Source organism: Felis catus, chromosome B1 (genome assembly GCF_018350175.1).
Source record: "Felis catus isolate Fca126 chromosome B1, F.catus_Fca126_mat1.0, whole genome shotgun sequence".
In the NCBI taxonomy this organism is placed as follows: domain Eukaryota; kingdom Metazoa; phylum Chordata; class Mammalia; order Carnivora; family Felidae; genus Felis; species Felis catus.
This window is the reverse complement of record NC_058371.1, coordinates 126,337,968-126,361,736: the sequence shown is the minus strand read 5'-3', so window position 1 is coordinate 126,361,736 and position 23,769 is coordinate 126,337,968. Positions and strand designations below refer to the sequence as shown.

The 23,769-nt window shown below is 40.1% G+C and overlaps 1 long non-coding RNA gene across 1 annotated transcript; it reads left to right on the top strand.

The window, feature by feature from the left end:
• The first annotated feature begins 25 nt into the window (after positions 1-25).
• Positions 26-5,469, top strand: LOC111560045. The gene is made up of 2 exons (XR_002741512.2): positions 26-1,680; positions 5,193-5,469. It is a non-coding gene; the product is annotated as an uncharacterized LOC111560045 (long non-coding RNA).
• Positions 5,470-23,769: the final 18,300 nt, after the last annotated feature.

The following is a 23,769-nucleotide window of genomic DNA, read 5'->3' as shown; positions in this document are numbered from 1 at the left end:
CAGGAACGATGAGATCATGACCTGAGCCAATATCCAGAGTTGGATACTTGACCAACTGAGATACCCAGGCTTCCCATTTTTTGTTATTTTTATTCAACATTTAATGCAGAGGGAAGGCTGAGCATTTTGGCAGGAAAGGAAGAGGTGTAGAATCCTTGGAAGCAGACCCATTTAAATGCTCTGACCCATTTAGCTCTCACTCATACTCATCCATCCCACTCAGCAAAGAAGTCCTGAGCCTGGAGTCAGCTGGTGTTACTCCAGAATCTCCATTAGGAGTCTCCATCCCTGACTCTAAGCTGGGTAGCAAAGTATCCCATCAATCCCCATGAAGTCCTGTCCTCAAGAATTGCCCTAGTAAATTATCACTTTCTCTCATAATGTCTCCTACAATATTTTAGAGCTTCTCGTGGATTGGCAGCATCTAGGGCAATTGACCAGTAGACCAACTTCTTTGACTGGTGTTCCCTCACTTAAGAACCTTCTAATCTTAGAGAAGCGACAGAACTTGTTGGAGCCTGTGTTGTTGTTTTTTCATCAGTGTGCCCTTTCACCCTCTAGGATAGTTCTCCAATGTCTTAGAGAATTGTCACAATGCTTAAATGAGATTGTGTATGCAAACATCCAGCCCTACAAACAGCCTATCCAGCCTCTTCTCTAGGAGACAGTAAGAAATATTACTCAAAAAACGGATTCAAATTGTTAATCCTTGGTTCAGAAAATGAGACCTATTATCAACATGTGAATGAGTGATTAGCTTAAATTTTCAGCCGTCCAAAATAAATTTGAGAATCTCTATGAACTGTCTCAGAAATTTGCGATGCACATTTAAGCTGAGTAGTCTTGCCATGAAAAATAAAAACAATTAAGTTTTAACTATGTACTTCCTAAATATGTCTGACCCTTTTATTTAAAGAAAATCTATTCTTTAAACCTTATTCTACAGAATACAATTTGGGAAATACTGGTTTATCCTTTCTCTTTTTTTTTAGAGTTAATGTCCTGAGTTGTGCTTGTCTTCGCATTTTAGCCCGTTGGTTTTCAAACTTTACTGAGCATCAGAATCTTCCGGAGCGCTGTTGAAACTAGATTGTTGAGCCCAGACCCACAGTTTCCGATTTAGTTGGTCTGGAGCAGGGCAAAAAATCTGCATTTCGGCCAAGTTCCTAGGTGAAGCTGATCCTGCTGGTCTGGAGACCACCTTGGGAGAAGCACCTGTTCTGGTTCTAGATCAGTGCTTCTGACCTTAATCTGCAAGTGACCTGAGGATCTTGAGATTATGATTTGGTAGGACTGAAATGGAGCCGATGAACATGCAGTTTTGATAAGCTTCCGGTGGATGCCACTGACGCCGTTGGTCCCCAGACGAACATACTTTGGAGAAGGGGTGGTGAGGCTTCAGAGACTACTGGTAGAAACCAACATTTTTCTCACTTCTTCTTGGGTCTGAAATCAGAGACTCATGCTTCAGTTTCTGAAAATTAGATGCATGAAAATATATCTACATGGGGAGTTTTGCTGATTTCTTTCATCCTTCTTCCTCTCCAGGATTGGTCTGGCGCCCGTGGAAAGCTGAGCAGACACAGTGTCCCACACAGATGTGGCTGGTGCCTGAGCTGGAGCACCGAATGCCGGCACTGGCTGGGCACGTTTACAAACGGAGTGAGTAAATCTCAAATGGTAAGTTCATGTTTTTTTCCCCATCATTCCAGATTAGGAGTGTTAATTTTCCTGAACTTTCAAAATAAACTCCAATGTGGGGTGGCGGGTGTGTGGCGGGAGTAAGTTAGAGATTTGCTGCCCTGAGTCAGGAGTAAGGGATTTGGGTGTTTAGCCAGGTTGATTACTAATTATTTCTCTGACCCTGGAAATGGCGCTTAACCAATCCTAACCAGACCTTCCTTCTCTATAAAAATTAACTGGATCAGTGGTTTGTACACTTTATTTGTTTTGGTAACTCTCTTTTGAAACATCTTCAGAACCTCACACATAAAACAGGCAAGAGGCGAGCACTGGGCACTTGAACTTAATTTTTTAGCAGAAATACTTCTAATTTGCAAAACCATCAGAGAGACTCTGGATTCCTCGGGTTTTCAAGAGCGAGATTTGTAAATCATTTAACTGGAAGGCCGCCTAAATTTCTTCCAGTCTGACATGAAACCACCTGTGGGGATTGTAGGTCTGTGCTGATGGATATACATCCATTCACACCCCTGCAATGACTTCGGCCTCTCCTAAACAATAGTTTGGTTTTTGTTTTTGTGTTTGATCACAATTCATTCCTTCAATGCTTTCCACTCTGAAAGTAAGGAGCAAGTTTGTTTGTTCCCCACCCCCACCCACCGTTTCAAACTATTGAAAACTACTTCAGTCTGGGAGGGGGAAGGTAAGGGGAAAGGTTGTCTGCAGCCACACAGGGAGGTCTGGGAGTTGCTTTGTTTTCTTAGCTGCGCTGTGCAAATGAACTGAAGGTTTAACACTTAGGTGTTGTTTGAAGATATAATACAACAGAGCCCAGAGTAGGGAGTCCAGGAACCCATGGCCCGGCCTTGCCCAAGGCCCCTCGGTACAGCTGTTCTGAGAGCTGCAAAGCTAAAATTTGTTGCCATGGCTTAGACCCAAACAAACCCATGCCTGTTCTGGTATGTAGATTACGTTCTCCGAGGACAGCCCTGCTCGCTCATTTTGTGTCCATCGGTGGGCGGTACAGGTTTCCACATTTCTCTGCCGGCTGCCATACTAACTCTGCAGTTTGGTATATGATATGGTGCCTTTTCACTTAACAGACACCTTGGTGTTGGAATCGGCCTATTCCTATAGCCTTTCCCTGGCTATACTGGAACCTCTATCCTCAGGGACTTTGCTGTGGGACCACCTTGCAGGCGTTAATACTTTTCCCACTAAACCTGCTTGGATAGAGGCCAACGTGAATGCTGCTCTCAACAGACTAATGGAGATTCCAGGATACCTTTGGGTTGGTTTGGAGGCAGTGTGGCACAGTATTCCCCCTCTCCTATCAGCGTCGTCCTTCGCCTTCAGCTTCCCATCTCCCCTTGCCCCCCTCCCCCAGTGTTCTGGGAGACGACTCTCCTTTTGGTTTATTCTAGTACAATGGTATTTGAACTCTTTTAGAGTTCCGTCCATTTTGGAGGACTCAGAAGCAATTTTAAGGACCAGGAGGACTCCCAGGAGACAGTAAAATAACATCACTTCTAACTCCATGCAACATAATAAGGAGTTAGAAAATACATACACACGCTTGTGTCAGTAGAAAATAGAATTAGCAAGTGAAAATGGAAAAGTTTACTTTTTAAGCAGATTATTTTATTTTATTTTATGTTTAACTTTTTAAAAACATTTATTTATTTGAGAGAGCCAGAGCATGAGGGGGGAGGAGCAGAGAGGGAGACACAGAATCTGAAGCAGGCTCCAGGCTCTGAGCTGTCAGCACACAACCCGACGCGGGGCTCAAACTCACAAACCAAGAGATCATGGCCTGAGCTGAAGCCGGACGCTCAACCGACTGGGCCACCCAGGCACCCCTACTGATGACACTTAAAAAAAAAATTATGTTTACTTACTTTTTAAGAGAGTGGGGGGTTGGGGGGCGGAGAGAGAGAGAGGGAGGCACAGAATCTGAAGCAGGCTCCAGGCTCTGAGCTGTCAGCACAGAGCCCAATGCGGGCTCGAGCTCACGGACCGTGAAAGCAGATCATTTTAATTAGAACAGCCTCCTGCGCGTGTGCATGCACGTACACACACAGTCTTCCTATGTAACAACAATGATATCAAGTTATTTTTCTGGAAGCTAAGAGAAAAGGGCTGTGGGGTCTGCATGTAAGTTTTAAAAGATGCAAATAAGTGTCACTGTGGAAGAGCCTCCTGGCCCTGGATTCTTGAAGGAATTTATTGTGTTGATGCTTGTGTGAAAGACCTTGGGTAACAAAATGGCCCATGTTTTTAAACTCTGAACAGGTGGGAAAGACTGTCATTTGTATAAAGTCATGTTTTATATAAGTTCTTCCTAAAACATCAAATCTCAGGACTCCTGGGTGGCTCAGTTGGTTAAGCATCTGACTCTTGTTTTCAACTCAGGTCATGATCCCACAGTTTATGAGATAGAGCCCTGAGCCAGCTGTCAGCACTGAGCCTGCTTGAGGTTCTCTCTCTCTTTCCCTCTCTCTCTGAATCTTGCCCACTCATGCTCTCTCTCAAAATAAAAAAACTTTAAAAATAAAATAAAATTAAGATAAAATTAAATAAAATAAATAAGATAAAATAAAATAAAATAAAATAAAATAAAATAAAATAAAATAAAATAAAATAAAATATCAAACCTCATCCCAGAAGACATTTCTGCACGGGTGTTGAATGAACATGGTCCATATATGTTGGGGCCCCATCCACTCTTTCATACTTTTGTTTACTAAGCAAATATGTACTGGAGTGCCTAGAATTTACCATGCACCATTTTAGTCACTGGAGATTTAGCACAAGTCTCTACCCTTGGAAAGCTTACACTGTAGTCAGGAGAGACACAATGAATAAGGTAGGAATTGAATATAGAGACTACCAGATGGAAAGTGGGGTGCAATACAGAGGGTGAGGAAAAGGGAATGTAGGTGTGGGTGAAACCCAGACAGGAAGGGCTGGGGTGAAGGAGCCAGGTGGATATTCAGGAGAAGGCTGTTCCAGGGAAAGGAAAAAAGCCTGGCACGTTCAAAGAATAGCCAAGAGTGTGGCTGGAGTAAGTGAGAGAGAGAAAGTAGGGAGCACGAAAGGAGGGGATAGGCCAGGCCCCAGAGGTCCTGGTAGGTCTTTTGAAGGACTTTGGCTTTTACTTTAATGACAAATATTAACAAGTTCTTCAGGTTGGTGTATATAATCCTCTCCCCCCACCCGCCTCTCTCTCAATCCCCACTCCAGAGGCAGGTCTCCGAAAACTGGTGGACTACATTGCCATGTGTGAATGAAGGAAGGAAGGCTTGAGTGTGTCAGTAGCATTACTAACCACCTTTGACTTTTACTGTGATTTGCCCACAGGGCAGGGCTTCCTTAACACTCTATTTTCGGCTTATAAGGGAAATTATATAGTTCTCATCTTGATGAAATTTCACCACTGGACTCCTCTAATTTCCGTAAGACAAAATTGAGTAGTCTCCAATTTTCCTTTCCTTGTTTCTTTCTTATAGTTTCTGGGCCCAGAGGAAGCTCATTCTCACAGGACCAGCCATACTATGAGATAAGCCCTTCACAACCCTATCCTCGAATCAGCTATGAGGCACTGGGAGAGGCTTCTCTCAAGAAGAATTCTCAAGGGCCAGAATGAATGGGCAGTAGGTGAAATGACCAGACGTTGTTGCTGAAGGCACAGGTTAAGTAGAGGTATCTACAACCACAGGTGACCGGAATAACCCCTGCCTCCTTCCTATAAGCCCCTGAAAAAAAAGTGTGACATTTCACTTGAAACTTTAAATCTGAGACTCTTGTATTTTATTTGTTTCACTGATCGACTTAAAGTGATTCTGACCACTATTCTAGAGACCTGCAAAACTTTGGGGAAATCATATTTTAAAGCCCACCCCAAACCTTTTTGTCCTGGAAAAATAACTACCAGGAGCAGTTTAGAAGTAACAGGGAGTCTCTAAAACCTATGGTGGAATGTGTGTTGTCAAATGTGCGTGGCTCAGACAGTTAAGTGTCTGATTGTTGGTTTCAGCTCAGGTCATGATCTCACGGTTTGTGAGTTTCAGTCCTACATCGGGTTCCACACTAAATCTTCTTGGGATTCTCTCTCTCTCTCTCTCTCTCTCTCTCTCTCTCTGCCCTTTCCCACTGGTGCTCTCCTTCTTTCAAAATAAATGAATAAACTTTTTAAAGTTTTTAAAAGTTAAGAAAAAAAGGGTGTAGGGATTCAAAGACTTTGTCCTGGTGTTGGGGAGTTCGTTGCTGGTAGTGGGGGGGTGTGAACTGACAGTGTGGCGAGAGCCCTCAGACCTAGTCTAGTAGCATCAACAAAATGACTTCCTTGGCTGTCCTCCTCCATCCAGCCCTTTGCTTGTCTTCTTAAGTTACAGTCCAGCAGGACAACATTCACTTTGTTCTTCAAACTTTTTTTCTGGCCACATAACCAAGTTTTCAAAGTTTTACAGACAGTTCCCTCTAAGCACACACAAGAACGTTTTATTCTCATGACAGTATTTGTTCCTTCTGGACTCAGGGCACATCGTGTGCGTGTATGGCCGGTTCTGATGGCTGCAGAAGCCATATGAATAATTAACAGCCGATCATTTATCCCAAATAAGAAAGGCTCACTGCTTTTGTGTCCTCTATTCCCACTGGCCCTGACCAATTAGTCATCGAAATAATCCCCCAAACACTTCTCTCTGTTTCCAGATCACTGCCTCTATGTGACATCATGGGAACTTAGCGCAAATAAATCTCCAGAGAAACCTGTACTGGACAGATATTGAAATGGATTGTTGCAGGAGGGCATTACTTATCTCCTTAGAGGGCAAGCTTTATCACTGAAGCAAGGCTTTGACAAAAAACACTCCTGGGGCTTCCTTGTACCTTGGTGTATCTACTGCATTTCACCATCAAGTTTGGACACAGCCCAGAGCAAAATTAGAGCAAGATCTTATTAGCAATTCAGAACTAGGGCCATGTTTTGGGGTACAAGAGGAAGCAGCCGTGACAATACATTCTAGCTATTATTATTGATGTTATTGTTGTTATTTGACCATCAGGGTAGAAGAAAAAGAGGTTCCTGGTTGTGGCTATTAAAATCGTTCCATGTTAGGGGCGCCTGGGTGGCTCAGTCGGTTGGGCGTCTGACTTCAGCTCAGGTCAGGATCTCGCAGTCCGTGAGTTCGAGCCCCGCGTCGGGCTCTGGGCTGATGGCTTGGAGCCTGGAGCCTGCTTCCGATTCTGTGTCTCCATCTCTCTCTGCCCCTCCCCCATTCATGCTCTGTCTCTCTCTGTCTCAAAAATAAATAAACATTAAAAAAAATTAAAAAGAAAATCGTTCCATGTTGGTATTAAAAAAGCCATCATTGAAAACATACCTTTCTTCCTTTTTTTTTTTTTTCAAGGTAGGCTTCACACCCAAAGCAGGGCCCAACATGGGGCTTGAACTCACAACCCTAAGATCAAGACCTGAACTGAGAAGAGTCAGACGCTTAACCAACTGAGCCACCCAGGTGCTCCCAAAATACACCTTTTTTCCAAGATTGACTTCTCCTGTGTGTAACTTTTGTATCCTGCAGGGGAACTCTATAGCTCCATCCATGGCATGATGCTTAAAACGGATCAAAATTTGAACCCTGTATAATTTCCGAGCATGGTCTCTTTTCAAAAAAATTTCACTCTTTCTAGTTGAGGTTAGAATTGGAAAATGGGAGTTGATCATTTTTAATACCTTCTCTGAAATCCAGAATGAGATAAGGAACAAGAGAGAAAGAGAGAGGGAGAGAGAGAGAGAAAGAAAGAGAAGAAAGAAAAAGAAGATAGATGAAAGAAAGAAAGAAAGAAAGAAAGAAAGAAAGAAAGAAAGAAAGAAATGAAAGAAAGAAAAGAAAGAAAGAAAGAAAGAAAGAAAGAAAGGAAAGAAAGAAAGAAAGAAAGAAAGAAAGAAAGAAAGAAAGAAAGAGAGAAAGAAAGAAAAGAGAAAAGAAAAAAGATTCCTGTTGAAAGCAAAAACAAATGCTTACAGAGGGTAAGGCAGAGAGGTCCCTTCACACTGAACTGGTCTGGAAGAGGGGCATCAGAGAGTTAGACAGAAGTCAGACCTTGAAGTTTCTGCAGAATCCAGGAGAGTGGCCTGCAGAGAAAGAGACACTGGTGGAACACAAAGACGTGCCCAAAGATACCCTCCACCTGGAAGGAATAGGGGGAAAGAGGGGAACCAACCCTTTAACAACTGGAAGGTAGGAACTAGTGACTTTATTTTAAAGCTAGGGGAACTGAGGTACAAAATAGTTAAGTAACTTTTCCAAGGTAGCCAGTGACGGGATCAGAACTTGTATCAAGATCTGTCTTTCTTCAAAGCCTGTGTTCTTATGCCCTCATCTTGAAATCAAGAGTGTTGGACTCAGCTGCTGATTCCAACAACATGACGAAAAGAAAAATGTGTTTGGGGACCCTGAAATAAGTCAGAGCTATGTGACAGAATCTTGACTATCAGAACTTTTATCCAGCGGCCTGCCTGTCAGCTGGAATAGTTGTATGGTCATCAAGTTGTCAAAATTTCAAGTGTTGCCAACTATAAAAATTCTAGGGGCGCCTGAGCATGTGACTTAAGCTCAGGTCACGATCTCATGGTTTGTGAGTTCGAGTCCCACATCAGGTTCACGGCTGTCAGCACACAGCCTGCTTCAGATCCTCTGTCTCCCTCTCTCTCTTCCTTCTCCCACTCTCTCTTTCTCTCTCTCTCAAAAATAAACATAAAAATTTATTTAAAACATTCTAGAGATTATACACTCAAAAAGCCAGAATTCTGTCCTGTCTCAAAGATTTCCCAGTGTGGCCCTTCTGGTTGGCTCTAAGGTACCAGAGCTGAGTGGCCCCCTCCTCTTTTCACGGGCACAGACTTACTCTTGAGCACAGCAGGCCTGTCCCTCCTCTTCATCACCTGCTGGCCCAGCAAACGCTCTGGTGACACGTCCCTGATTGAATAATGAAGAGCGACAGTGGGTTCTTAGTTGGAGAATAGGATTAAATAAGAATGTTAAGAAGCAAGAAAAAGGACACAGTGATACATGAACGTAGATCTTTAAACTGGCCACACACGGCACTTTTTGCAATTGTTAATAACGCTTGCTGTTCCCTCACCTCCATTCAAACCTTCCCATCAAGCAAGCTGTTCCAGGGAGTGGAGTAGTATTTGACAGCTGAAGTAGCGAGTGAGTGTGTAATATTACTGTTGGGAGGGACTTTAGCAATTGAGTCCAAACCTTGTCTTACAGTTGAGGACAGAAAGGCCCCTCTAGGAAAAGCAATTTTATCCAGGGTTGTGAGGCATAGAGCTGTTCCCTGTTGAATACATGTGAGAAAGTTCGTTTGTTGGTAATGGTACAAAATAATGTAAAAGTGTCAGGTTTTGAGCGAAGGTCCTAATGGAACTACATATTGCATAGGTGAGCTTGATTTTTTAAAAATTCTTTTTCCTCCTTCTAAATTTTTTTTTAAATTTATTTTTTAATGTTTATTTTTGAGAGAGAGAGACAGAGCGCGAGCAGGGGAGGGACAGAGAGAGAGGGAGACACAGAGTCTGAAACAGGCTCCAGGCTCTGAGTTGTCAGCACAGAACCCAGTGTGGGGCTCAAACCCATGAACAGTGAGATCATGACCTGAGCCGAAGTTGAACGCTTAACCGACTGAGCCACCCAGGCACCCCTAAATTATTTTCCCTCTTTATTTTCCATTCAAGAAACATGAAAATCTCATAATCCCTCCTCAGTGGATTTCTACATGGTGGGCTCTCCATGCAAACCTGTTTGCCTTGAGGTTGTGTCTGAGAATTTGTAGAAGGTTTCAGCACCACCCTTCCACCCCTACCCCTGCCATTCTTTGACGGAGGGTAAGTTAGCTTAGTCTATATGAGAGCAAACCAGTGGTCTACAAAATAGAAAATACAGTCAGTCTTTTGGTTCTGAGGCTTTTGGATTTTCTGTAGCATTAACATTTCCAAAAAAAGCAAAATTTAGAGGCTGCCAATTTTTAAACTTTCCACAGATTGACAACTATCATTTGCTATGGAAATCATTACATAAAGAAAGAACACTTTAACATCAAAGAAGTTGAAAGGACACAATCTCAAAATAACTGACCATTTTTCCTGAGTAAAGATGGTTGCCACTGTAGCTCTGACATAAATATATGCATTTGTTTTTATATATATAAATGTTACATATATACATTTGTCTGATCCCGCTCCGAACAAATGAACATTTTAACGTTGTCTGGTATCTGGGAACATTTGTTCTAAACGGCACCCAACTACAAACTGAAATACTTTTATCGCCACTGTGACTGAATTTTGATTATTGCTTTGTTTTCACGTTAAACCATCTGCCAAGGCTTTTCATCTGAAAGAGGCCACGAAAGCCATTCTCACAGCATATTTCTTTGCTTGTAGAAATCAACTTACAGATATTTATAGTCTGAGCTTTGCCCCTTTTGAATACATTCCCAAAACCTTAGAGTCAAGTTGCTGTCTGCCCTGGGTTCTCGAATTCACCGTTCTGTCTGTGGCTGTAGTTTGATTCCTTTTAATATAAGCTGTGCAGTGGAGGTGAATTCTGCTGGCTGGTGGTCATGGGTAAGGCAATTATGAAGTCTGACATTATTCTTGGAATGATTTTAAGCAAAATATCATAGTTCGTCAAAACCTGTCTGCAAAACGCCAACAAGTTAATAGTCATTTATGTACAGAAGGAAAAAATTATGGCTGCCAGACCACCTTCATGTGGGAGATTTGGCCATAAATTTTAAATATCCATTGTGAGAATTATATTATGTGTAAGGAAATCAGCATCCTGCAGTTTGACAAGTGAGCCTAGAAGGGAATAATACACAAAGAGAGATTTAACAAGAAGTGTAAGCAGAACAGGCAAATCAGAAGGCATCTCTGGAGTTTCTGGCACCTCCTACCCGGTTGGAGGAAAGGGCACATTTCCTGAAGAGATTTTTTTGTGTTGTTTTTTAAGATGAAATGGTGGCAGAAGATCCTGAATGTTTCAAACACTTAACACTGCTACCAGTTTTGAACACTTTCTCTGTGCTTAAGTGTCTTATGCGGATTATCTGACACAGGCTTCTGAGGAGCCCCATGAGGTGTAGATACTGATAAAGCTGATGCTTATTGAGAGATTGGTAACGTGCCCAAGATCTCAGTCCGGCAAGGTAGCCTGTATCTGGCCCTTGTATCAAATCCAGAAAAGGCACTAAGGGTAGACAAATTACAGAAATGGGAACCACTGGGCAAAGGAGTTATAAAAAGATATGTGCCCCTCTGTGTCCATATAGCCCCCAGGGGAGCTCGGCCACCAGGGCCTCTTAGAGTATAGATTTCATCTTTGTCAAGAAAGTGGTGCCTCTTCTTCAGAGCAGGAAGAGCCCTATGCCAGGCATAAGGTTTGATGAGCAGAGGGACGAGTTTTAAGTCCAGTTCTTGCTTAGCTGCCCCCCCCCCCCCCCCCGTGGCCTTGATGCATGACAAGAGCTGCCCTGGGTTGGTCATGTGGCACAAAGAGCCTGGGAGTCAGACCCGGGCATGGTGACTCTAGAAGCACAGGTCTGGTGTGATTCTCACCCATCTTTCATACCCAGGTCAGCCCAATGGGCAGGTATCTCTAGCATCTGTGCCAAGGAGCACAGCCTTGCTTCCTCCTACTTCCCACCACCATTCTGTCTAGCCGAGCCACATATGCATTTATATCCCCATGTATGCATACATACCCTGAACCCTGCCTTCCTAGAAGTCACGTTCTGAAGACATCACACGTTCGCAAGCAATTGAATAAGCAGTTGATGCCCACAGTAAGTGCTCGTAGAGGGAACATAAAAGAAACCACAAGCACACAGGGCAGGGCACTGGACCCAGACTCAGTATCTGAGAAGACTTCAAGGGCTGCCATGGCTAAACTGGTAACTGGAAGAAGAAGGAGCTAACAGAGAGAAGGGTGTGAGTGGGAGGGTATGATGGAGATGGCAGAGAGGGCCATGGGGGGAAGCAGGGTGCAGATCTAGATGGTGAAGGACGCTGTGGGTTCCATCAAAAACAATTGGACGTTATCTTAGGGCTAAGAGAGACCACTGAATGAATGTTTTGGTGGTTGTTTTGTTTTAATTTTAGAAAGAGACAGAGAATAAGTGGGGGATTGAGGCAGAGGGAGAGAGGGAGATTCTTAAGTAGGCTTCATGCTCACCGTGGAGCCTGACATGGGGCTTGATCCTATGTCCCTGGGATCATGACCTGAGCTGAAATCAAGAGTCAGACACTCAACCGACTGAGCCACCCAGGCTCCCCATTGAATGGTTTTGAGCGAAAACATGGTTCTCTCTCAGGTTTGCCTTTTGGAAAACTTATCCTCTAAAACAACAATCCTATATGTTCATGTAGTCATGTTTTCATGATTTTAGAACTTTGCCTTTGCTTTGCAGTCATATTGTATAAGATCTTACCTGGCTTTTAATAATTTCAAGTCATTTTCAAAAACAAGTTCTAACCTTCCACTAACACTTAAGCGACTTACTCTGGGTGTCCAGACTCAATTTGACCCACCACTCTTCTTCTTCACAGTGTTTTGCACAATTCCATTTGTGACATATTTCTTTCTGTGATGTTTTATTTGCTGGCTCCACACTCTGAATGTAAGCTCTGTATAGACAGGGCATTGCCTTGTTCACTCACATAGTAAATATTTAATAAATATTTGTTGAATGAATGAATGTCCCTGGCTAATGGCCATGCTACTACCTGCAGCTTCCCAGCAGGTAGTCCTTGAAAGCTTGAAACGAAGGCATGAACTGTGAAATCCATGCCACCGAATGAGAGTTCACACCAGGCTTTCCGGATGTACAGTTAAAACGATTTAATGTAGCCTTCCCAGAGACTGACGTTATATTGTTATTGTAGTTCCTTTTAGAGTCTCTATCCATTCACAGCCTCACTATGAACAAAGTAGACATTATTAGAGATACTCATCAACCACTGAAAACTAGGGCTTTGGCAGAGGGGTGCCCCACATCCTAAGTTTGGGTGGACCCTGGAACTGGGGCTCTCACAACCCAGAATATCTTAGCATCGCTTTACATCTTCTGTTTTAGGTTTCATACCAGATTACACATTGGACCTTGTCGATTCAACAAACACTTGCTCAGAACATGTATTTCCAGACATTGAATCAGGTTCTGAATTCATCAGGAGCAGATAGTCAATCTCTAAAATTTTATCTTTATTTTATCTAAAATTATTTTATCTAATTTTATCTAAAATTTTCTTTAAAGATTTTTCTTTAAGATTTTTGTTAGCCTGAAATTTTATAGTTTTCATAAAAGGAAATTATAAACTGCTTAATAAAAGTAAATTTATAAATAGTATCTGAGAGCACACACATTTTCAAACATATCTTTTAATTCCAACAGAATTTAATTTAACTTAGGGACTGGGTGTGCCCTTGGAAATACTCAAAAAGTACATTGCTCCAATTTCAGCGAGTTCGAGGATCCCATCAGCCTCGGGTGCTTGTGGTTTTTATCCGAATCTACTTTCCTCTCCCTTTGAGCCTTGGCAGAAATTGCTTTGGGACTCTTACTAGTAATCATCATGATATATTTAGGGCTCGCATTGTAAATGAGACTGCACACACCCTATTCTCCCCTCTACAACTAAATTCCCATAGAATAAGACTCATTTCCTGCTGCTTCTTTCCCAACTGACTTTTGAATAATCAATTTCCCATAAATTCAAAATGAGATGCCAATTTGCCATAAAAATTTTTAAAAGATCCTTCACAGCTGCCTGAACTTGCCTTAGGGCTAGGTTCTATTACAGCCTTTCATTTCCTTTCTTCTCCTTATTGGAGAAGTCTGCCTCCTGCAGTAAGAGCTCTGTTGCTGACAACCAGCACTGAGTGTCTCAACACAAACACTTAGGTCTATGTGCATATTTTGAAAAACTTGAATAGGAAAAAAATTTGAGAATGATAAATGCAACTTAACCGTACCCTCACCCTCACCCCTTAGCACACCTGTTCACACACTCTCTGTGTCTGACTCTGCTTCTGTCTCTGTCTCTGTCTCTCTCTCTCTCTCTCTCTCACACACACACACACACACACACACAAATATATGAAGAATTCCTTGAAGCTCAGTGCAGAAGTGAAATGCCAGGACACAAGGATTAATGCCTTTGAGGGCATTCATTCCTAGAAGCTCTGAGCTTTGAATAAGCTTGCACACCTTTGCCACAAGAACTACAAACATAAAGTACACTTGAGTAATGAAGTTGTTGTGAACAAACATGCCAGAAATTCTACATCAAATGATGGTTGATCATCCATTCATTCACTGCACGTATAGGTATTGAGTTCAATAGATATTGTTACATGACCAGAGTTTTCACCCGTGGGAAGTAAATGTTAAACACTATAACCACACAGTAACGTAGCTTACTGATTTTACAGAATAAATGATTCCTGAAATATGACATGAGTTAGATTTTTTTTACAGTTAAGTTGTTAATGCCCTACAGGATTTAATCATTTAATTCTCCTTGTAGTAAATCTTTTTGTATAACCAGGATGTTCTAAAATGGAAGTATTGACACAAGGGTACACAACAGATCAATGGAAACAAACAGAAGGTCCAGATTCAAGTCCAAGAACACATGAAAATTTGATCTATATCAAAGTGGCTTTGCTGATCAGCTGGAGAAAATCATCTTTTCAGTACATGGCACTGCTATTATTGGTTGCCTATATAGGGGGAAAATTAGATTTGTATTTCATACACAAAAATTTATTTCAAGTGTATAAAGATGTAAATGTGAAAAGTACACCTTCAAAAACACTAGTATAAGATATAGGAAGAGTTTTTTTTTATTACTCTAAGGTAAACCATGAGTGGTTTAAAATATCACACAAGGGGCGCCTGGGTGGCGCAGTCGGTTAAGCGTCCGACTTCAGCCAGGTCACAATCTCGCGGTCCGTGAGTTCGAGCCCCGCGTCGGGCTCTGGGCTGATGGCTCGGAGCCTGGAGCCTGTTTCTGATTCTGTGTCTCCCTCTCTCTCTGCCCCTCCCCCGTTCATGCTCTGTCTCTCTCTGTCCCAAAAATAAATTTAAAAAACATTGAAAAAAATTAAAAATAAAAAATAAAATATCACACAAAAGAAAATATTGATATATATTTTTATTAAAATTAAATAAAAACTAGGTTTATCAGAGAACATTTTTAAAAGTAAAAAGAGGGGCGCCTGGGTGGCGCAGTCGGTTAAGCGTCCGACTTCAGCCAGGTCACGATCTCAAGGTCCGTGAGTTCAGCCCCGCGTCAGGCTCTGGGCTGATGGCTCGGAGCCTGGAGCCTGTTTCCGATTCTGTGGCTCCCTCTCTCTCTGCCCCTCCCCCGTTCATGCTCTGTCTCTCTCTGTCCCAAAAATAAATTAAAAAACGTTGAAAAAAAAAATTAAAAAAAAAAAGTAAAAAGATAAGCCATAATCTAGGAGAAAATGCTTGCAAAGCATAAGTCAACAAATCAACTAGAAAAAATATTATATTTTATACATAGTAGGTATGTAATGGGAAAGAAACATGCATATTATACTATAAAAATACAATTTTAGGGGCTAAATATTTTTCAAAGAGGTTATAGGTATTAAAGTTCTTTTTAAATTGACTTATATATTAATTAAATGAGATATAAGGCTTGTTGATTCATTACACATGAAATAATATTCTTGGGGTGCCTGGGTGGCTCAGTCGGTTGAGCGATTGACTTCGGCTCAGGTAATGATCTCACACTCGTGGGTTCGAGCCCCGCCTTGGGCTCTGCGCTGATAACTAAGAGCCTGGAGTCTGCTTCAGATTCTGTCTCCTGCCCCACTTGCACTCGGTCTCTCTCTTTCTCTCTCTCTCAAAATAAAGAAACATAATATTTAAAAAAAAAAAAGAATATTTTCAATTGTGGTTGTGAGAAGCAATTTATAATAAAGATTTAATTTAAATTTACTAGATAGAAAAATCAAAAATTCATTCTAATAGTTGCTACTACCTCTCACTGTTTTGTCCATGTAAGCTTAAATTATTTCTACTGCTGACACAGGGCTTCCTCTTTTCCTTCCTACAGATTTCTGAGTGCTAGATTGAACAAAGCTGATTCAGGATTCTCAAAACCCCAATTTTACCATAAAGAGCTATAAAAACTATTTTTAATCACTTTCTATGTGCTTAGCATTGTGCTAAGCATTTCGTATGGTTATCCCTTTTATTTCTTGCAAACCTAGGAGATTGTCACTATTTTTAACAACCCCACTTTACTGATGGAAAAACTGAAACTCAGAAACTAAATAATTTGCTTGCAATTAGATGTCTAGTAAGTTTTATTTTTTAAACAAGTTTAGTCTTGGAGAGTATAAACTCCCATCATTGCATTCTCTGATAGCTTAAAGTGAAGGAAGCAAGAACAGCAGCTAACTGTTGCCTCCTCAGATACATTCGTTTGCTCGATTTGATTTAGTGTCTTTGCAAAACTGCTGATCGGCCGTGAGACACATTGAATTTCTGGTTTACAACTTTGTTTTACTTAATTTTTTAAAAAGTAATGCTTTCTAATTTCAAATTACTAATAATGAACCGATGAGCTCCTACAGAAATTTCGTGTCGACTACAAAAAAGGGCAAAGGATAATGGCTTGTTCTGCTTGTCCCTGACTTCCTCAGGTGGGCAATCAAATTGACCTCTTTTAACACCGGGAATTTCACAAAGGAAAAGAGGCTCATTTACTAGATGCAGAAGAATGAGGTGCCATGTGCCTCCCATTTTCCATGTGTTCTCTCCTGAAGTGAGGCTTAGCTCATGTACTACTCCAAGTGGTGGTACCTGTTCCTAGGTTACTGAGACTAGTTCATACTGGTTGGGAAATAATCACTGCCCTAAGGCCCGTCGCCCCTTCATCCCAGTGCCCTCTGTTACCCAGAAGCCTAACCCCACCTGTGTGGGCCCCCTGAACCTTTCTACTAAAAGCAGCCTAAGGGTTGAGGACTGGCACAGCAAGGTATGTATACTGAATCCTTGATCCTGAGCTACCATCAGCATCTATTTCGATCACTTGGTGCCCATGAATTGTTAAATATATATGTTGATCAGCCCCCCTGCCTCTCCCATTCTTGATCTTAAATCCCCTACATTTGGTGATTGATTCAAAGGAGCTAACTGCAGGTTTGAAGTAGAAATTAATGACTATATAAAGAAATAAATGTGGTGTTCTCATACATTGCTACCGCACAGTCACCAAGACTTCCTTCATAGTTAAGATTCCTGTTTCCCACTCGTGCATCTCCATTGACTAAGGCAATTCAGAAGTGGGGCTCCTTTCATTGCCCTATTTCTTCCTATGACCCATTCAGAAGCAGGATCTTTATTGTTAGCTCAACTGATTTATCTTACTTGGAAAGACACGATTTGCTAGTATACAAAGTTATACCTCTGTGCTGTACCCAGACAATAATTCTTTTATTTATTTATTTATTTATTTATTTATTTATTTAATTTATTAATATAATTTATTGTCAAACTGGTTTCCATACAACACCCAGTGCTCATCCCAACAGGTGCCTTCCTCAATGCCCATCACCACTTTCCCCTCTCCCCCAACCCCCACCAACCCTCAGTTTGTTCTCTGTATTTAAGAGTCTCTTATGGTTTGCCTCCCTCCCTCTCTGTTTGTAACATTTTCCCCCCTTCCCTTCCCTCATGGCCATCTGTTAAGTTTCTCAAGATCCATAGATGAGTGAAAACATATGGTATCTATCTTTCTCTGACTGACTTATTTCACTTAGCATAACACTCTCCAGTTCCATCCACGTTGCTGCAAATGGCAGGATTTCATTCTTCCTCATTGCCAAGTAGTATTCCATTGTATGTATAAACCACATCTTCTTTATCCATTCATCAGTTGATGGGCATTTAGGTTCTTTCCATAATTTGGCTATTTTTGAAAGTGCTGCCATAAACATTGGGATACAAGTGCCCCTATGCATCAGCACTCCTGTATCCCTTGGGGAGATTCCTAGCAGTGCTAGTGCTGGGTCATAGGGTAGTTCTATTTTTAATTTTTTGAGGAATCTCCACACTGTTTTCCAGAGAGGCTGTACCAGTTTGCATTCCCACCAACAATGCAAGAGGGTTCCCGTTTCTCCACATCCTCTCCAGCATCTATAGTCTCCTGATTTGTTCATTTTAGCCACCCTGTGAAGTGGTATCTCGATGTGGTTTTGATTTGTATTTTCCTGATGATGAGTGATGTTGAGCATCGTTTCATGTGCCGAGACAATAATTCTCTCACTACTTTTGTAAGATGATCATAGACCGAATTGTTATGGAAATTCCTCAGTTTCCTGTCGTCACCTCTTATGGTGTAATCATCTTTTTTTTTTTTTTTTTAAGTAAGGCGTCTCTGCAATAAAACAGAAATGAATCAGCTCTAACAGAAGAAGGAGTGGTATTCTAGGATGACAGGGGCCACCTATTGCAGACAAAACTACTGAATGAAAGTTCTAATAGGTTCTAATGGTCCCCAGTCTCACAAGTGAATGAAAACACTCATTTACTGTGTTATGTAATTTTATGTGGCAATTTGGCTAGGCCCCAAATAACAGTCCAGATATTGTTGTGAAGGTATGTTTTAGATGTGATTAACAGTTAAATCAGCAGACTTTGAGTGTGCCACCTCCATGTTGTGGAAATACCTCACCCAATCAGTTGAAGGCCTTAAAAGAAAAGTCTGGGTCCCCTGCAGAGGAAGGAATTCTGCATCTAGTTTGCCTTCTGACTCAAGACTGCATCGACTGTAGCCAGAATTTCCAGCCTATTAACCTGCCTTGCAGATTGGAGATTGGACCCCCCCCCCCCACACACACACACAATTGAGTGAGCCAGTTCCTTAAAATAGATTTCTCTCTCTCTCTCCAATATATCCTATTGGTTCTATTTTTCTGGAGAACCCTGACTACTAAGATCCACAGAGAATTTTTTTATTCAAGAAAGAGGATTACTTTTTAAAAAGTAGTGTCAATTTTTTTAAAGTGTGAAGAATATAATTTCAAGAATATCCAGCAGATTTTAGGTTTTTTTTTTAAGTTTTATTTTGAGAGAGAGAGAGAGAGAGAGAGAGAGAACAAATGGGGGAAAGGCAGAGAGAGAAAGAGAGAGAGAATCCCAAGCAGGATCTGTGCTGCCAGCACAGAGCCAAACCTGGGGCTCCATCCCAATAACCACGAGATCATGACCTGAGCTGAAATCAAGAGTCGGGTGTTCAACCCACTGAGCCACCCAGGCGTCCCAGATTTTAGTTCTTATTATGATGTCAGATGACTTTCCCTACCTCAAGTGGCCAGGACTAAACTTATTTAACAGTGCAATAAAGCTTAAGTTTTCTGGACAGCCTACCAGCACTGGATTCCATGAACTCTCTTTAAGCAGCAAGAGAGTTGTTCCTTTCTATGTTCCTGGTAGCAATTGTGTGGATTCAGTCCCTCCCTCCTGCACTGGTTCCCAGAAACAAATCACCTCAGAATATCAAAGCCTCTCTAGACTCCCAGTTTTCAGTTCCCAAATACTCCTGGGGCTATTGGTAACATATTCTGCTTGAGCTCTGAGGATTAAGTTTCTCTCTTGGACTTAATGGGTCTGAGAGTGGTATATGGAGGCCAATGACTTACACTGCTGTGTATTTCTCATCACTTACCTTCTCAGGTTCATATTACTGTGCTTCATCAATACGCAAGTCAATACAAACCAATCTATGATCATAGTACACTTCTCCAATTATTTAGGCCTCTTTAAAAGTCTTTTAGTAGTTTTATAGATTTCCACATAAAATCCCTATATAGCTTGTGTTATATACACATTTACAGACCTTAATATGTTTACCATTATTTTATAGGATGTCTTTAAAATTACATTTTCTTACTATTTTGGGGCTTTTGTTCTGTTTTGTTTTTACTAGTGAAAAAGGATAAAATGATTAGAGTGTTATTCTTTTTCTGTTGGAATATAGGGTGATTTCTTTATTAAATGTTTGGTAGGTGTTTCTGGTTAAGCTAGCTGGACCTAGGGGTTTTCCTTTTTTTTCTTATCTTTGGGAAAGAATTTTTGATAATTCGATTTCTTAGCATTGTAGAATATGTCAGGTAACTTTTTTTCTCCTGAGTAAATTTTGGTGGGCTACATTTTTCCATAAATGCATTCATTTCATATGTAGTTTTAGGTTCTTGTCATAAAGGGTTTGTTTGTTTTTGTTTTTGTTTTTTTGCTTTTTTTTAGAGAGAGAGTGAGAGGCAACTCAATCAGAAGATAGGGGCAGAGGGAGAGAGAGAGAGAGAGAGAGAGAGAGAGAGAGAGAGAGAGAGTCTTAAGGAGGGTCCATATTCAGTACAGAGCCCAACATGGAGCTCAATCCCATAACCGTAGGATCATGGCCTGAGCCAAAATCAAGAGTTGGACGCTCAAGCAACTGGACCACCCAGGCACCCCATAAAGTTGTTTTTAATATTCTTTCATTTGTTTTTGTTTGCAGATTAGGTGGTAATATCCCATTTTGATTCCTCATAGTCTGTAAATTATGTCTTCTCTCACTTTCGTTGATCAAAATCTCACCAGTTGTATCACTACCATGGTTTTTAAAGAACAAGCTTTTGTCTTTGTTGAATCTATTATATACTTTTCTATTTAATTGGTTTTTGCTTTTGCTTTTCTCTCTGTGACTTCTTTTGGATTTATTCAGTTACTTGTTTTCTAACTTCCGGAGATGCATATTTATCTTATTAATTTTTAGTTCGTATTTTTTTCTAATATATATATGTGTGTGTATACACACATATACATATATATGTATACACACACATATATATATATTTGAAGTCCCATATTCCCTTGTTTTATCTATCTATATCTGTCTTCAAAATCTGAGTGTCTTAATGATTTTCCCATTCAAAATACCTTTTTTTTCCCTGTAAATGTGTTTTTTTGTTGTTTTGTTTTTGTTTTTTAGATTCCACATATAAGTGACATCATATACTCAAAGAGTATTTGTCTTTTTCTGACTTATTTCACTTAGTGTAATACCCTCAAGTTCTTTTCATGTTGTCACAAATGGCAGGATTTCCTTGATGGCTAAATATTTTATTATATATATATTTATAATATATTACACATTATATAAAATATATTTTTGTTATATATAATTTTATTAAATATATTATATGTTACATGTATATATATACATACTATTTATTATCCATTCATTCATTAGTGGGCCCTTAGCTTGTTTCCATGCCTTTGCTACTGTGTAAATAATACTGCCATAAGCATGGGATGCAGATATCTTTTCAAGTTAATGTTTTTGTACCCATATTCGTACGCAGAAGTAGAATTGCTAGCTCATAGTTCTATTTTTAATTTTTTGGAGGAATCTCCAAAGTTTTCCATAGAGGTGGCCACCATCGATCCACAAGTGTTCCCTTTTCTCCACATCCTTGTTATTATTTTGCCTTTTTGATGATAACTCATACTAACAGGGTGAGGTAATATCTCATTGTGATTTTTGATTTGCATTTACTTGATTAGTGATGTTGAGCACTTTTTCATCTATCCATCAGTCATCTATATTTCTTCTTTGGAAAAATCTCTATTCTGTTCCTCTGCTCATATTTATTTATTTATTTATGTTTATTTATTTATTTTGAGAGAGAGAGAGAGAGAGAGAGAGAGAGAAAGCATGAGTAGGGAAGGGCAGAGAGAGGGAGAGAGTGAGAATCCTAAGCAGGCTCCAAACTGTGAGCCTGCTGCAGGGCTCAAACCCACAAATTGTAAGATCATGACCTGAGCCCAGGTCAGATGCTTAACTGACTAAGCCACCCAGGTGCCCTATCTTCTGCCCATTATTAAATTGGATTTTTGTTGTTGTTGTTGTTGTTGTTGTTGTTGTTGTTATTGAATTATGGGTTCTCTATATATTTTGGATCTTCACTCCTTATCAGATATGCTTTGCAAATATTTTCTTCCATTTGGTGAGTTGCGTGTTCATTATGCTGATGGTCTCTTTGCTGTGCAGCAGATTTTTTTAGTGTCATGTGGCTCCACTTGCTTGCTTTGCTTTTCTTGCCTTTGCTTTTGGTGTTAATCCAAAAACTCATTGCCACGACGGATGTTGAAGAGTTTATTCTATGTGCTTTCTTCTAAGAGTTTTGTGGTTTCAAGTCTTATGTTCAGGTTTTTAATTCACTTTGAGTTGATTTTTGGGTGTCATGTAAGACAGTGGGTCCAAGTCCAGTTTCATTCTTTTGCAAGTAGCTGTGCAGTTTTCCCAATACCACTTATTGCAGAGCCTGTTCTTTTTCCACTGTAGGTTTTTGACTCCTTTATTGTAAATTGATGGGCCATATATGCACAGGTTTACTTCTGGGCTCTCTATTCTGTTCCATTGATCTATGTGTCTGTTTTCTGCCAGTGCCATATTGTTTGGATTACTATAGCTTTGTGATATAATTTGAAATCAGGAAGTGTGATGCTCCCAGCTTTGTTGTTATTTTTCAAGATTGCTTTCGCTATTTGGGGTCTATTGTGGTCCTGTACAAATTTTAGGATTGTTCTATTTATGTAAAAAATTTCACCAGAATTTTGATAGGGATTGCACTGAATCTGTAGATTGCTTTGGATTGTATGAACCTTTTAACAACACTTTCCAATCCACAAGCACAGAATCTTTCCATTTGTGTCATCTTCAGTTTATTTTATCAATGTCTTATAGTTTTCACAGATCTGTCATGTCTTTGGTTAAATTTATTCCTACTTACTCTTTTTATTATTATTCTTTTTATTATTATTATTGTTAGAGAGAGTGAGTGAGTGAGAGGGGCAGAGGGAGAGAGAGAGAATCTGAAGCAGGCTCCCCTCCAACATGGGGCTTGATCCCATGACCCTGGGATCATGACCTGAGCCAAAATCAAGAGTTGGGTGCTCAACTGAGGGAGCCACCCAGATGCTCCTTTTCCTAGTTATTCTTAATGCTATTGCAAATGCAATTAATTTCTTTTTCTGCTAGTTTATTGTTAGTATGTAGAAATGCAATTGATCTTTGCTTATTGATTTTTGTATCCGGCAACTTTACTGAATTTACTTACTCTAACAGGTTCTTGGTGGAGTCTTTAGGGTTTTCGATATATAGTATCATGTCAGTTTTACTTCTTCCTTTCTGATTTGGAAGTTTTTATTTTTTTGCCTAATTGCTCTGATTAGGACTTCAAATACTTTGTGGAATAAGTGTAGTAAGAGTAGGCATCCTTGTCTTAACCCTGATCTTACAGGGAAGAGCTTTCAGCTTTTCAGTGTTGAGTATGATATTAGCTGTGGGCATTCAAGATACTCCCTAGTTTGATTTATTCTTTGACTCTTCAAGAAATTTGCTTCTAAATGATTTATTTTCAAACACTGTAGAATTCAAATTATCTTTGTGCTATTTATTTCTAGCTTAATTGCTAGAATTTATGGTTTGAGAACCTATTCTGTATGATTTCAATTCATTGAAATTTGTTGAGACTTGTCTTATGGCCAAGATATACTTAACATTTGTAAATGTGCCATGTATCATTGAAAAAGATATATTTTCTACAACTTCTTACAGTGTGTGTGTGTATACATATATATGTATATGTATATGATGTGTGATATGATATACATATGATATGTGATCTCTACTAGGTCAAATTTGTTAATTGGGTTGTATAATCTCTTAATCTTCAGTTTTTGTTCATTTATTCTGTCAAATTACTCATAAAACTGTCATTTTTACTTTATTTCCCCTTTTAATTCTGTCATTTTGCTTTATGTATATTGAGGCTATATTATGTGGTACCTATAAATTAAAACTGTTAATTTTCCAGGGGAATTAAATATTTTATCTTTATGAAATTATTATCTTTACTTCTAGTACTTCCTTCTTTCTTTCTTTCTTTCTTTCTTTCTTTCTTTCTTTCTTTCTTCCTTTCCCTT